This window comes from Hemitrygon akajei, chromosome 5 (genome assembly GCF_048418815.1).
Source record: "Hemitrygon akajei chromosome 5, sHemAka1.3, whole genome shotgun sequence".
Lineage (NCBI taxonomy): Eukaryota > Metazoa > Chordata > Chondrichthyes > Myliobatiformes > Dasyatidae > Hemitrygon > Hemitrygon akajei.
The window spans coordinates 152,268,605-152,284,264 of NC_133128.1; the positions used below are offsets into that span (position 1 = coordinate 152,268,605).

Sequence of the window (15,660 nt, forward strand, 5' to 3'; positions counted from 1 at the left end):
AACTTTCGTTTTGACTGTAAATGACTGAGTTAGATACCTTCTCCGCCACATCTAAAAACAGACCGTTAGTTCAGATCCTCATTGTGCTCTGTGTGCACTGACCACAGGGTTGTCGACATTACCAAGACAGCAGTTCACAAGTGCTTCAGCTGCTTTGAGCTGCTCTGATGCAGTGAGTAACGCAACTTCAAAAGCACGGCTTTTTGTGCATACCGCACGGTGCATTCATCCACGTGTGCAGTTCAGCCGCCGACCACTCTTCCCTTTGTGGACCCTTGAACATGTACATCTGGCTCCTCCCTTATCTCATCCTGACCACGTTACCTGTTACCATATTGAGCCTATCAAATTAATCTGAGTGCCGGGGTAATGCATCTCCGATGTCATACTCGGAGGCGGGGGAAATTAAAAAAACGCATTATATTATCACTGGTGCTTAAAATTGTTTGACATTCTTTTTGAAATAAAATTAGAATAATGACAGTACTGGCTCATGAAGCTGCATATTTCTGTTATAAATGTAATCTCTGTTCAAAGTGTTAAATAACAGACTAAAAATCAATGTCATCTGGACCTGTAAAAGCCAGTGTGTAAATTAAGGACACTTGCCATAATGGAATATCTGGAAATAACCCAACTGTCCAAACGTTTATGCAGCATCTGAAATCATTTTGAAGTTACTAACAAAAATTGTAGCTGGCTTGTCTCTGACGTGCCTTTCTTCTTCCCTGCTTTGTGATGTTACATCCTACTCTAATGTGTAATAATGTTGCGGTAGCATCCACCAGGAATTAATCAACTTTTATACAACCTCTTTTCCTAATTGCATATGCTACATAATTTGAAAAAGAGCACAAAAATATATGAAATAGCCACAAAATAGCAATATTTTACATGTTGAACTAATCATAAAGATTCTATGAAAATCTTCATGCATGAAGTTGAATTTGGGTAAAGTGAATGTGTGGCTGAGAAAATTTCAGTTGCACAGAAGCAGTATTAAGTAAAGGACCAAGGGCTTTTCTCAGTCAGCACTATGACTGTCAGCTGTGTAAACAGAACAAACACATCAGGTAAAACTTGTATTTAGAAAATATTTCATAGAACTGCACAGACCCAGCACATTTAATAAAAACAGAATGTGGTAGTAATAGAATAGGCATCCATTCATATGTAAATAGAAAGCCTGGATTTGACTTTAGAGCTCTTCAGCCAAACCACATACATTAACTCCTCATACAAATACTAAGATTCCATTATTGCTCCCTAGACGTGCACAATGCAGATTTCTGAACAAATGGCAGCTGAGCCGAGTCATGGGATTTAGCTCCCTGCCTGCACCAACGGTGAAGAGATTCGTCAGAATCCGATGACCGTTCACAACCAAATTATGCTGGAGCTTTAAGACAAAAGCTGTCTGCAGTCTGCATTCTGTCTGTCTGTCACTGCTAGCCTGCACAAGCCCCTGCCTAAAAGCTAGACTTACAGCCTGATCCACACAGCAGGCAAAAGCAAGGTTTGCCTGTCATCTCGGCAGGAAATCAGACCTCCTATAGAGAGGACATTGAAAGAATGTGCACAAAAATTAAGATACTGGGAAGATGCAAAATGCTTCAGCAAAACAGAAATCCCCACTTGGCTAAAAAATGATTTTATCCTCAAGCACTCAGAATTAAGTCAATCACTCTCTGTCTCTGAACTTGCCTGGAATACAGGGCAAGTCAGCTGAAAGCACATTTGTAAAAAGAAAAGGCAGTGTGTCTCTATGGCAATAATTAAGGTTACTTTACCTCAAGGGAAGGTCTTTGGTAGTTCTGTTGCGGTAGATAATAAAGATCAGGCTGATGGTGCGCAGCCTAAAATATCCAGAAGCTGTAGTGAATGAAGCCCTCAATTCAGCCGGCAAAATAGTTCAGACAAACGCTGGCTCTGACCTCTTGGAAGAAGTTCTCTACATTTATCAGTGTGTGCAAACAGAGCACACAGCTGCCAAATGCAGCCCTTCCTTTGCTCTGCCAATATTCTCCTTCCTGTCTCGCTCAATCTTTCCATTCACTGCAGCACAGAGAGAAGAAGGGAACTGTTAAAAAAAATGCTGCAACTGAAGAGTTCAAATCACAATTGCAAATTCTGTTGAAAAGGGCTTGCCATTTTCAGCACACCATTCTCCAGCCTGCACAGGAAAGAAGGAAGCCATTGGGTGTTTAAAACAGAATTATAAACTGGGGCATTTAGCTTGGTGCTTTGCTAAAATATTCAGAGGAGAAAAATATTCTTCCTCAAATTCCAGAGATAATTTTTCTCAGAAAATTTATCCTAATTATGCTATTAGATGACATCCACGTGTGTCCATCAGCACTGGCACTGAGTTCCAGGTGCCAGGCAAGGTGATCTCATTGGCATGGTATCCTGGGGCACTTCTCTTCCCCATGCACCCATCATGATTGACTTCACCGTCTAAGAGTGAGTGTCCACACACCCATCATGCTCCATCATTACCTTCTCGTGCTCCTGGGGCACAGTAGCATAGTGGTTAGCACAGTGCTTTACGGTTCCAGCAACCAGGGTTCGTTTCCCGCTGCTGCCTGTAAGGAGTTCATACGCTTTCCCCGTGACCGCGTGGGTTTCCTCCGGGTGCTCCGGCTTCCTCCCACAGTTCAAAGATACACTGAGTGGCAGGTTAATTGGTCATTGTAAATTGTCCCATGATTAGCGAGGATTAAATCGGGGGGTTGCTGGGTGGCGTAGCTTGAAGCCAGAAAGAGCCCACTCCATGATGTATGACAATAAATAGTCTGCCAAACCACATTTTTTAATCTTCTTTCAGAATCCATGTTGCAACTGCTTAATGATGGGCATTTGTGAGTCCACATCTGGAGAGCAGTGTACCTTTATTAGAACAATACTCAGAATCTTTTTCCCAAGGCAGGGATATCAAAAATAAGAAGGCAGGGGTGAGGAAGGAGTTTAAAAGGGATCTGAGGGATAATATTTTTTTAAAAACACAGAGAGTGGTTGATCTATGAGTCATACTGCCAGAGGAGATAAGCTTAAGAGACATTAGGCATACCCACTTAAATAGGTAAGGCATAGAAGGATGTGGTCTGGATGTGGGCAAGCTGCATTGGCAGGGGTGAGAATAAGGTTGGCATGGACGTGATGGGCCAAAGGGCTGCTTTCTGTGCTCTACAACACCGTGAATCAATGACTCAATGGTTCAGCAAAATGTAAGCAATCCTAGACTGGCCCTCTCTGCTTTGCCAATGCTATCCTGGGTGTTATTTGCCTTTTAAGTGACAGCTGTTCCCTCCTCTGCAAGGCAGAGTTGAAATGAATAAAAACAGTGGAAACTTGAAGGCATTGAGCTGAACCCGGGGGTCTTGACAATCACCCACTGGATCGACATTGAGGGTCACCGGTGGAAATCCCAAGAAAACTGATGGCCACTAAGTCCAGTTGTCCCTTCTGTTCTTCATTTGATAGCGATCTGTCTTTTATGCAATAAAAACTCTGTCATTGATATTTCATTTAGCCTGGTTCTTTGAAGTGGGAGTAGGGGAGGTGGATGGGAGTAGTATGAGCTGTTGGAGATGGGAAGATCCAGGTAACAGTAAACAGCAAACTGTGGAACAGGAACGTGGAAGTGGGGAATCAGGAACCCAGTGTGCTGGTCAGCAAGCTGGCTGTGACGAAGGAAGAGCACTGGCAATTGGGACAGCCTGTAGTGCTGGAGAGTCGAATAACTACAGATACTGCATTATTTCTTGTACTGAGGAGCTCTTCTGGTCACACTTTCAAGTCAATCACTTCAAAAAGTTCGAAGTTCAACATACATTTATCATCAAAGTATGTATACATCGTACAGCCTTGAGGTTCATCTCCTTACAGGCAGCCACAAGACAAAGGAATCCAAAAGGACCTATATAAAAAAAGACATACTTCTAATTGTTTTTTGTCAAGCCACTCCTCCAACTCATGGCTGTATCGATGGACCGCTGCAAAGCCATCTGGGATCTTGGTCAGAGGGCACGCTTGGAGCAGGTGGAGGACGTTCTGGGTTGGGGCACCCCAGGTGCAAGCTGGGGTTTGTTGGGTGCCCCATCAGTATGTTGGCATGTCAACTTCTGAGTCTATTTGCGACTGTTCAGTTGTTTCTGGGAGCTGTAGTAAAGCCCGGGAGGAGCAAGGTGGGGTCATCAATCAGATCTCCACCAGGGGGCGCATTGGTGTGCCAGTATTGGCACCATTCAATGTGTTTGTCACAGGAGTCGAGGTTTTTTGGGTTATAGAAAAGTTTTAAATTAGATTAGAGTAAATTCAACTTTATTGTCATTGTGCCAAGTACAGATAAAAAGCCAACTGAAATGCAGTTAGCATCTAACCAGAAATGCAAAGAATCGTGTTATTTACAAAATAACAATAAAAAGTAAGTGCTACAACACAAAAATATACAAGTACTGAGACAGTACAATATGTGTACAATACTGCTTAGTGCTGTGATGTGAGGTTCAGCAGGGTCACAGCCTCAGGGAAGAAGCTCTTCCTGTGCCTGCTGGTGCAGGAGCAGAGGCTACTGGATGGGAGGAGAGTGAAAAGTCCATGGTTAGGGTGAGATGCATCCGTTTCCCCCTGCCCAGGCAGCGTTTATGGTAGATGTTCTCAATAGTGGGTAATTGGGTGCCGATAATCCGCTGGGCAGTTTTCACCACACGTTGGTGTGCTTTGCGGTCCAATACAGGACAATTGCCATACCACACTGAGATGCAGTTGGTGAGTATGCTCTCAATGGTACAGCGGTAAAAATCCATCAGTATCCTGGGACAGAGGTGAGCTTTCTTGATGCTCCTCAGGAAATAAAGGTGCTGTTGTACCTTTTTGATCAGGATGGAGGAGTTCAGGGACCAGGTGAGATCCTCGGAAATGTGGACACCAAAGAATTTGAAGCTGATACACGCTCCACTACAGCTCCATTGATGTAGATGGGGACGTGAGTGTGGCTCCTAGCATGCCTGAAGTCCACAATGATCTCCTTGGTCTTCTGGGTGTTAAGGGCCAGGTTGTTGTCGGCACACCTCGCGGCCAGTTGCTGGACCTTATCCCTATAGGCCGTTTCATCATCCCCTCTGATCAGGCCAACCACCGTGGTGTTGTCTGTGAACTTGATTATGGAGTTAGAACCATGTACAGGAATGCAGTCATAGGTGAAAAGGGAGTACAGAAGAGGGCTCAGCACACAGCCTTGAGGCACGCTGGGATTTCAGGATTTGAGTCAAGCAGCTGAAGCATTTTTGAGGAGTTTACAAACTGGAATGTTGTTGGGCATATTTTAGATATGCTAGTAGAACTTTGCTGAAGCCACTGGTCCATGGATCTCGAAGGGTGCAATTCCACTCATTGTTGGGAGCCATTGAACAGGTGTGGATTTCAGGACTCTGGAGATTATTCTCATGGAAGTATGGAGCTGTGTATTGATGACGTTTGTGTGAGCACTTCTCCCCCAGATGGGTGCACAATATTCGGCAACTGAGAAACATAGTGCTAGGCTGGATGTTCGTAGGACTGACTGGTTAGCACCCCATTTGGTTCTTGCTATCTTCTTGATCATGGCCGTTCTGGATTTTAGTTTCTTTGCAACACTTTAAAGGTAGATCTTGTATGAGAGAGTTTGATCTAGTGTGACCCCTAAGTGCTTTGTATGTGAATCTTTGGGTAGCTGTTTGTCATTTAGTTTGACATGAAGTTTAGCCGATTGTCCAGATGAAATATTGAAGTTACTGTTTTGTTGCCATTCATATTTAGGTACCACCTTGAGAAGTAGTTGATATCTTGGGTAAGGGTTTTCTCAAGGACTTGACATTATTTGATTGAAAGGCAATCGTCTACGACCTGGATCAACATGTTGATGTTGCGTGGAGGCTTGCGTGCTTCAAGGACTCCATCGGACGATACCAACTCAGGGTCGCCCAAGTTGGAATGGCTGTGGATGAGATGATGAGATGTCAGACAAAGATTATCCAACCCTGGCTCCCAAATGGACAAACTTGCATCTGGCCTTCCTGGGCCACACTTCATCATGTGTCAAGCCAACACTTCGATGTAAAACACAATGTGCAAAGGGGAAGAATAAACAAATTGTGCAAGCAATAAAAGTTATCAAATAGCATTTAGAAGTGAGTCCTCGGACACGAAGCCCGGAGCAGCTGCAGCAGGCCCACAGCCTCAGCCTCGGTTCAGACCGTAGAGGAGTAAACATCGCAGAGCCCACAGACACAAAGCCCAGAGCAGTCGGAGCAGGCAACCGCCTCAGCTCCAGTGCAGCGCAGAGTGGAGTAAATGTTGCTGAGCAGCAGGCAGAACCATCCCAACCTTCACCTCTGGTCCCAACACCCGCCTTTTCAATACATCTGCTCCGGCGTCCAAACATCGGGTGGCACCTCAGTCTAAGACCAGGTCCTGTCATGTCAATATGCTCTAGGCCTGGACCCTGCCTCTACATTTTGGCCCGTACCCGACCTTTCCAAATTGGCCTGGTGCCTCGATCGATTAAACCTCGCTCTCAGGCCTCAAATCTGTCTCTTCTCCACTCAGCTCAGTTTGACCTCACCTCACTACCACCCCGACTTCACCTCGCACCCGCACGCTTCGACCCTCGACTCAGGTGCACCATTACTGGCCTCTTCAATGCTTGCGGTTGTCATTTACCATAATTCTTTGACCAAAAAAGTGTTATTAATAAAGTATTCAGTCGTATTCCTTGATTTGCTAACCACCAGTAAGTTGCCACTCACTTTCAGTAGCCCCATCTTAAACCAGAATCAGCAAGCAATTTCAGCCTGTGTTGGTGCTGGCTGCTTCATCTCAGAGAACATCCTCAAGCAAGATCTCTGATTTACATATGCAATGTCCTCATAACGAGTGAGGAAAGGCCAACTTTTACTTGGCATGAAAGCTGCAGAGCATTACTAAGCTGTGCCATGCCTTTAGTTTGGATTCCTCCAGGCCTACCTGCAAAAAACATCTAAATATTTCCAGTGATCATCAGAAGCTGCCCATGAAAACTGTCAGAACTTGGTTTCAATGATAATAAGGTATCCCCTTCCCAATCCGTGCTGAGTGTAACTTAAGTCCTATACTAAATAGTTAGCCTCCTGCTCACATGATGGACACTGAATATTGCTTGTCTGAGTCCCTCGGGTCAAAAACATGCATTGCATTGAAAGAAAATTTCTTCTGTAAGGGATTAAGAGATTTTTTTTTTGGCATAACCATAACCACAGCTCATTGAGCCCTGATAAAGTTGAAGGTTCTTCACCGACTCACAGACCTATCGTCTGACACCATGGCACTGTACTTCAGCATCAGAAGGTTAAATGCTCATTCTCTCCTCCAAGTCCTTAAGTTGATGATGCAAGTATTCATGCTGTGGCAATGGTCTGGGACTGCTACTGTGTCAAGAGTCCTGATATTTTAGATAAGGAATTAATAATTAAACTGAGGACCAGTCTGACTCTGAATGATCACACACCACGACTTCAAAGAGCGCGGAATTCTTGTGGCCAATATTTATCTCCTAACCAAGGTCACTGAAAAAGGTTATCTGGTCATTGACATACTACTGTTTGTGGGATCTTGCTGTGTGCAATTTGGCTGTTGTTTTCCCGACATCATATTTCAAAATACTTTGTTGACCATAGCACACTTTGGGTTATATTGAGGTCTTGGAAAAAATTATATAAAAGCAAGTCCTTCTTTTTCAAATTAAAACCAGGCCTGTTTGAAAAGATCACAAACAAGAGAAAATCTGCAGATGCTGGAAATCCGAGCAACACACACAAAATGCTGGAGGAACTCAGCAGGCCATATTGTGTGTGTTGCTCTGTTTGAGAAGATGCTACTGATCTCACTCAAATAGATTGTTACTGTTGTGCTTTATAACTCGAAAACATAAAACTAATTGAAAGGAAAACACAGAGCCAGGAATAACATGTCCTCTCTTTATTTACTATAGTGAGGTGCTGACTTATGACATGGTGGTGTAACAATGTATGCCATTCACATACTTTGTATATGTAACCCATAATGAATTATTCAAACAAAGAATGCTTAATCAAACAATATATTTACAATATTACTCAAATACAACTGAAATATGAGATATACAATACTCCTCCTTGCTTAGCTATAAACTCCAACTCAATGTAGAATGCATCTCAACTCAAATAGGCAGCACCTTGCTCTCTAGTCATCTTACAGTATATGTACACAGTATACTAAATAATACAACTACTATACAGACATCCATAGCATAGTCAAATTGGAATTGTCACATGCAGGCTTAAAGATTTAATCGCTCTGGAGTATTTCTTACTCTTGTGGGATAATGTCTTTCTGGACAAGGGTGGCGTGTGTCTCTCTGACCTGGCAGGTGAGACTTGTGGCTGTGAAATGATCTCAGGTTCTGGGGCCATCTCTGTGGTGGCTGTAGGAGTTGACTCTGAGACTGCTGGAAGTGGTTCTGACAACTCTGTAGACCTTTCTTCTAGATGTGTTGGCATCCTGAACAGTGCAAGACAAGCTGCTCGAACTGTTGATCTTTCCCAGGCCACCAGACAAAGCTTCGATCCAATGCTTTCATTTTGATTGTGCCTAGATAACCAGCATGCAGTTCATACAATGCTTTAGCTCTCGGCTCAGATGGTACGACAACTCACAATCTCCATGTAAGGCAACCTCTGTCAAGGGCAAGTTCACCTCGGCGCTGGTAAAAGTGGGGAAACTGTAATCTGCTGCACAATCCGGCCATGTAGACTTGAGACAGCGTGGGATCTTTTCTGGTTTCCCTTTGAATCATTTCTGTCTTAATAGGGAGACTTTTGATTTACATTAGGGAGAATATGTCAAGAGGAGTGTCATCTTTTGCAATTTTTCAGGTATTTCCTACTCAAAAGGAAAATGGGTCAATCGAAAGGGTTTTGCGTGATTAGTCATCCTCTTCAATTTAATCTTGCAATTGTGTCCTCCAAGAAACAGAGCCCATCTCTACATTCATGCTGCTGCTGTTAGAGGAACACCCTTCTGTGATTGAAAATTGGCATTAGAGGTTAACGATCAGTAATGAAGTAAACTCTATCCCATGCAAGAACGAGTTGAAATGTTTTGCGCCCCAAACCAGACTCATGTCATTCTGTCCATAATTTTTCTCTGCAGACACAAAGGCTATAGCGTATTCTCTTATATCACTCATAACATGTGACATGACTGCATAAGGGGAGGCATTACAGAAAAGCTTCACTGAATGATGTGGATCATTATGTGTGAGTACAGTGTCTGATGTCACCATTTCCTTTGCCTTTTGGAAAGCCACCTCACACTGCTTTGTCCATTGCCAGTTCTTCCTGATCTGCAATAATGAGCACAAGGGATGGAGCAGAATAGCCAGGTTTGGTAGAAACCTGTTATAGTAATTGACAAATCATAAAAAGGACCAAAAGTGTGACATGTCTTTTAGCCTTGGGATATCCACCACTGCTTGAGTTCAAATTAACTGTAGTTCATATTGGCCTCTTTCAGTTCCATGTTGTTTTCTTGTTCTCGCCTGTTCTTTCTTGTTACCAGTTGATGGGCTGCAGGTTTGGGTGATCTGTTAGTTTTGTGTAAGGGAGGGGTTGGGGGCGTTTGGGGTTTGTGAGTTCTTTTTTCTTTTTCTTTTTATACAAGAGAGAGATTGTCTTTCTTTCAACTACTGATATGGCTTTCTATACTCCATGGCTACCTGGAGAAGACAAATTTCAGAGTTGTATTCTGCATACATAATTTGATAATTATGAAAATGAACCTTTGAATGTTGTTTAATTGTGTGTCAATGGTATGACTGCATTGTGACACCTGCTTTAAGGAATTCACACTTGTTGCATTGTGCTCAGAGCCCACACTCTTCTAATCTTTTGAACACACTCAAGATTTTGGAGATGTTCCTCGTCATCCTCACTGGTAAAAATGAAGTTATCCAGGTAACACTGAGTGCCTGGGCAGCCTTGGAATGAATTCCTTCAGCCTGCATGTAAAGTAGCTCACCGGCTACTTTGTCATGGATGGTATACGGAACTGGATGTGCTTTGCAAAATTTGGATGGCGCCTTCTCATTTATCGATTTTTTTTTACCCTTGATATGTTTGGCATTTCCAACGGCATCCTTGAACACTGCAGTGGCATCATCCAGTACCTTTCTGAATTTGCTTTCATTTGATTCAATTACAGGATGTGGCATGGATGGATCTCCAGTCAAGTTGTAGTTGTCTCTGACAATCACGACCCCATAATGCTAGCCCTCCTGTTTTCACTACAGCCAAGACCAATGAAGCTTGTTGTTTGTTGTATTTCACTGTTACAAATGTCACTCCCACAGGAGTTATCTTTTCTCCAGTGTAAGATTTCAGCTGGAGATTTGGAAGCTTCAAGTTGAATATCTTTGAAATGCCACTCAAACTCTTTTTGTGGAATGACTGAAACAGCTTAGCCAGTATCCAATTCCATTGTAATTAATTTGCCGTTCACTTCTGGTGTAAGCCACATTGCTTGTCTCCTCTTAGTTTTTAGTTTTTAGTTTTTAAATCTCAAGGATACCCAGCCCTTTGTTACTCTCATCATTATAGGATTTTTCAGATTGGTGCTCTTTTTGAAACTGGAACTTGCTTCTGTGTGCAGTCGATTTATTTTTGTCTGCCCGACATGTTCTGTGTATGTGTCCTACTTTATGTCAGCTGCTACAACTCTTGCCTTTAAACCTGCATTATTCTGGTGTCTGTGAGCTCCAGCCTCAACGGTAACACTCAGCCAGGCCAGTTCCTGCATTGACATTCCAATTTTGTTCATGCTCACCTTCATTCCTGACTGCAACCGAATTGTGTCTCTGGCTGCTGTTTCCATTGATACAGCGATTTCAACTGCTCCTTTAAACTTGAGTTGTGGTTTAGTTAGAAGCCATTTTTGAATGCTGTCTTGTAAGATTCCACAGACTAAACGATCTCTCAGAGCATTATTAAGTCCATCACTGAAATGACATATCAGCTGTAATGAATTATTTACACAAAGTATGCTTAATCAAAATGGTTCAAATGGTTCTGTTTATTATCAGAGAATCTATACAGTATACAACCTGAAATGCTTGTCATCGCAGACAGAACTCCAAAAGAATGAATAATAGAAAACAGTTAGAACCACCAAGACCCCTCTTCTCCCTCCCTCATGCAAGCATCAATGCAATGTCCTGCTCCACCACCCGTCTCAGCAAAAAGCTTCAGTGCCCATTGCCCACCAAGCAATAGCAAAGCACCCAAAGAGTTGATTGTTGATCTGCAATCAACAAAAACTATTGTTTACCTGACAGTTCAACACGCCACAAGCTCTCTCTCTCTCTCTCACTAACCAGGGACAGAGAGACACCATCCATTTTCACAGCGAAAGGGGAGACTGACAGTCACTGTTACGATATTACAGTCTGCCATGATGCTTTTCCATACATCTGCCACAGCAAGATCCTAACGTTCCATCTCCTGTGATGCCTCAGCCAGCAGCACCAGCCTGGAATTGGTCATTCACAGGGCTGCACCCTGGAGGTGCCACCTCCCAAGCCGAACCTGGATAAAGTTAGAAACTGGTTGGCCGATGAGCTCCAGGAATGGGAACTCATCTGCCATAAACAAAAAACGTAGTTTGAGTGCCACCTGTAGATCACAACCTTGAAAGAACCACAAACACCTTGAAAAGGGAGAAAAGAGACATTAAACAGAGGAATTTAAATTGTCTTCACCAATGAGCTTGAAGAGGCAGCCTCTTGGCACCATCTTAACTCAGCCCAATATACTCAAAACAATGTATTTACAATATTACTCAAATATTATATACACAACAGTTTTAAGTGAAGAAACATCACTAAATACCTTGTGGGTGAGGAATTCCCTCAGAAACCTGAATAAATTATTACACTGTTGTATCTCCAATACAGAAAAAGGGCTTCTCGCAAGGGCAAGAAACAAATTGCAGTGAGCATAAGGAGCTACTGGAGCTAAATTTCAGTAATTGTGAGGTGTGAGTAAGGTTTAGAGACAGAATTCCAGTGGTTGGATCCCAGCAAGTTAAAGACTCGTCTGCCTCTGTTGAGAATAAAGGAAAGTGGAGATGCACTCATGGCCAGAACATAAAACATAGATCAGAAGATTACAGCACGGTGCAGCTCCTTTGAGCAATGATGTGCCAACCCTTTAACCAATTCCAAGATCGATCTAACCCACATAGCCTTTCATTCTTCTTTTGTCCATCTGCCTATCTAAGATTTTCTTAAATGTCCCTCATATACCAGCCTTGTACCACCAACCTTGTACAATACACCCACCATTCTCATTGTAAAAGAATCTGCCTCTGGCATCCTTCCCTTTCCGTCCTTCCCAATGCCTTAACGTTATGTGGCATCGTTTTAGCAAATTCAGCCTTGGGAAAATGTCCCTGGATGTCCAAAAGAGTCTCTGTTTGCCCAAAACTGAGGGAATGCAACTTGCTTAGAAATAGGATTACATTGTACAAACTGGCTTTGATATGTAAGCGTGGAGAAAGTTAGATCTACAGAGCTTGGTAAGCTCAAGAAGATTTCTGGGTGCTAGTGTAAATTCTGTTACGTCCTCATGTGGCAGGTTTCCTAGACTATGTGGCAGTCCTCTTCTGCTCGAGTGGCTTGTGGAAGCCAGGTGACATTTACTGAAGTGATGACCAGATTTCTATAGCACACCGTTGAACAGCACTGCATGCCCAGGGACTTCAATGCATTAGCAAAGACACAATTTAGAACTAAATTCTTGCTTAACTATAATTTATATTCATTGAAAACTATTTCAAGGCCCCATTTCAATCTTAAAAGGTTGCCCTCACATGACTGAAGGGTTTCAGCCTGAAATGTTGACTGAACTCCTTTTCATAGAGGCTGCCTGGCCTGCTGAGTTCCTCCAGCATTTTGTGTGTGTTGCTCGGATTTCCAGCATCCACAGATTTTCTCTTGGTTGTCTTTAGACTAGATATTAATTCTTACCATTTTTTTATGGCATAGGAGGCCATTTCAGCCCATCGAATCTTTGCTGGTGCACAGAGCAATCCTGTTCCACCACAAATATTTCTGGCCACCTACTTTCCACACATCCCTCAGGTTCCAGTGGTCGAACAAATGACTTACTAACCCATAAATCTCTGAGAAATGGGAGGGAACTGGAGCAACTGGAGAGAACTCAGAAAGTAACATGGAGAAGTCACATGCAACAGAGGGCAGGAATGAAACAGTCAGGCAGCAGGAGTACTCACTGCACCATTGTGCGGCTAAAAATCCGCTTGCGCTTGTGTTGAACTGTTGCAGCACAGAGGGCCAATAACTGCTGCACTGGAGAACAGCACTTGGAAACCCAGTGGCACATGAGGCTCAAGGTTCAGTTAGGACAAGAAAGTGATGAAACACGTCAATATAGATCGTGGGCTGGAGTGGAAGAAGAGCAGAATTTTGGATGAGCTGAAGACAATTTTGAAAGGCCAAAGAGTACACCACTTAAATAATTGACACTTGAACTACCTGTGGTCCCTGTGGAAAGTTTCAGCAGTGGAAGAGGAGGAGTTGAGATGTGCAATGTTCTGAAGTTGTCTGTACTCTCTGTGGGGTCATGAGTGCTGCTATTTTCAGCAAACTACAGAAGTAGAGATACCAACATGTTTTACTGAACTCATTTAATTCCCAACCAGCTGCGCCTGTAACAACAATATACAAAATTGATAGCACACAGTGCACCCAGTTCTTAAAGAAACACTAACCCTTATATTCTTTACAGTAGATATAGACAGCCTTTGTGTTGGAGAGAATATGGAATCACAAACACGCTGAGCTTGGACTCAAGCCAGGATTCCAAGACTGCAAACAGAATGGGGAAGGTGACAAAGATGGGCAAAAGTAGGGTTGCGGAGGGTGAGAAAGGGGACAAAAAATGGGAGAACAGAGGATAAGAAGGGGAAGAAAAAAGGGGAAAACTCAAGATTCATGCCATTGGGTTACAGACTACTTAGCTGCTGCACCATTTAGTGTCGGGCTTCATCCTACCAGTGGAGTGGGCTAAGAATGATCAGGTCAGTGTGGGAATGGAAACAGGACTTGAAAATGGTCTGCAACTGGAAGCTCCATATAGCCCTTGCGGACTGAGAGTAAGCATTTTGTAAAATAGTTGCAGAATCTGCTCGGTCTTGCTGATGTAGTGAAGGCCATACTAGGAGCCCCAAATGAGATAGACAAGTTTGGAGGAGAGCTTTTGAAGGACTGTTCAGCTTCCTGGCTGATGGTAGGGAGGATGTTTAAGGACCAGTGTTATATCTACTGTAACTGCAGGGGGAAATGCCAGGGATTGGGGAGGGATGAACAGATTAGAGAGTCACAGAGGGAGTGGTCCCTGTGGGAGGCAGAAATGGATGAGGAGGAGAAGATAAAGTCTGGTGGTGGAACCACATCACAACTGTAGGAGATAATGAAGGATGGTACGTGGATGCAGAGGCTCACGGGATCAGGGAATCTCTATCTCTGTTCTGTTCAGGGTGAGAGGAGATGTATGAGAGACAGAGAAAATGTGAGATCAGACTGCAAGAACTACAGCAGAAGGGGAGCCTCACTTCCCGAAAAGGAGGACATTTCAGATGTTCTGGACCAAGAGTCTTATCCTGAGAGCAGAGGTGGTGATGACGGACAAACTGGGAGAACAGAGTGGCTCATGTAGCTTGACAGCTTAGTACTGTAATCTCCAAATTTATTTTTGTTCTTAACCCATAGCATTGTACAGTATGAAACAACCTCCCCCCTCTAATGTACTCCTGAAGGTAAAACACTAACTGATGTGATTGCCAGAGACAGTTTTGTTGAGAATTGAACACCTGGACGGCAAGGAAAGGGATAAGAGTTGATGGCAAGGAACTGATGTTTGTGACTGGGAGCGAAAATGATGTCACCAATATTTAATTGGAGGAAATTATTGCCCATTAATTACTGGTTATTGAATAAACAGTGTCACTTTTCAGAGGTGATAAATAATCAAGAGAAGCGTAGTGTTAGGTGCTATTAGTCTTGGTATTGAGATTGCATATCTGCCTAATTTTATCTGCCTTGCTCAGATGGAGGTACTTCAGAGAAAAGTTCTGGCTGACAACAAAATGACTTGCCACAGGATGCAGATGCATTTATAATTTCTGTCTCCATCTGCAAAGTGACCTTAAAAGGACTGGTCATATGCATATAAATTAGGAACAAGGTAGACCACCCTGCCCTTTGAGCCGCTCCATCATTTATCGGATCACGGCTGACCTGAACTCCACATTCCCATCCACCTGATAGAAGGGCCTGTTTCTATACTGTATTGCTGCTCAATGACTCTATAGCATTCTGAGTATGGCCTCCAGCCTTCAACACCCACTTGGCCAAGAGCCTTCCTGCCCTTAGCACTCACGTGACCTCCTGTCTTCCTGCTGAAATCACTTGCAACATCTACGTGACTCAGCCGAGAAGAACAGCACCCCACTGTGATTACCTCTGTGCACGTATGCCCTAACTGACCTTTCACGGTTGCGTCCTGAATAGAATTGCCTCTAGTTTTT

The 15,660-nt window shown here is 43.4% G+C and overlaps 1 protein-coding gene across 2 annotated transcripts in view; it reads right to left on the bottom strand.

The window, feature by feature from the left end:
• LOC140728330 (SPATS2-like protein) overlaps positions 1–1,965 on the bottom strand; it is a 103,194-nt gene extending 101,229 nt beyond the window's left edge. Inside the window, exon 1 of one of the 2 annotated variants that reach the window (XM_073046895.1) lies at positions 1,791–1,965. The gene's annotated coding sequence lies outside the window, so the exon portion shown is untranslated. The remainder of the gene's footprint in view (positions 1–1,790) is intronic. The other variant, XM_073046892.1, reaches the window with a different exon arrangement.
• Between the last annotated feature and the right edge of the window lie 13,695 nt (positions 1,966–15,660).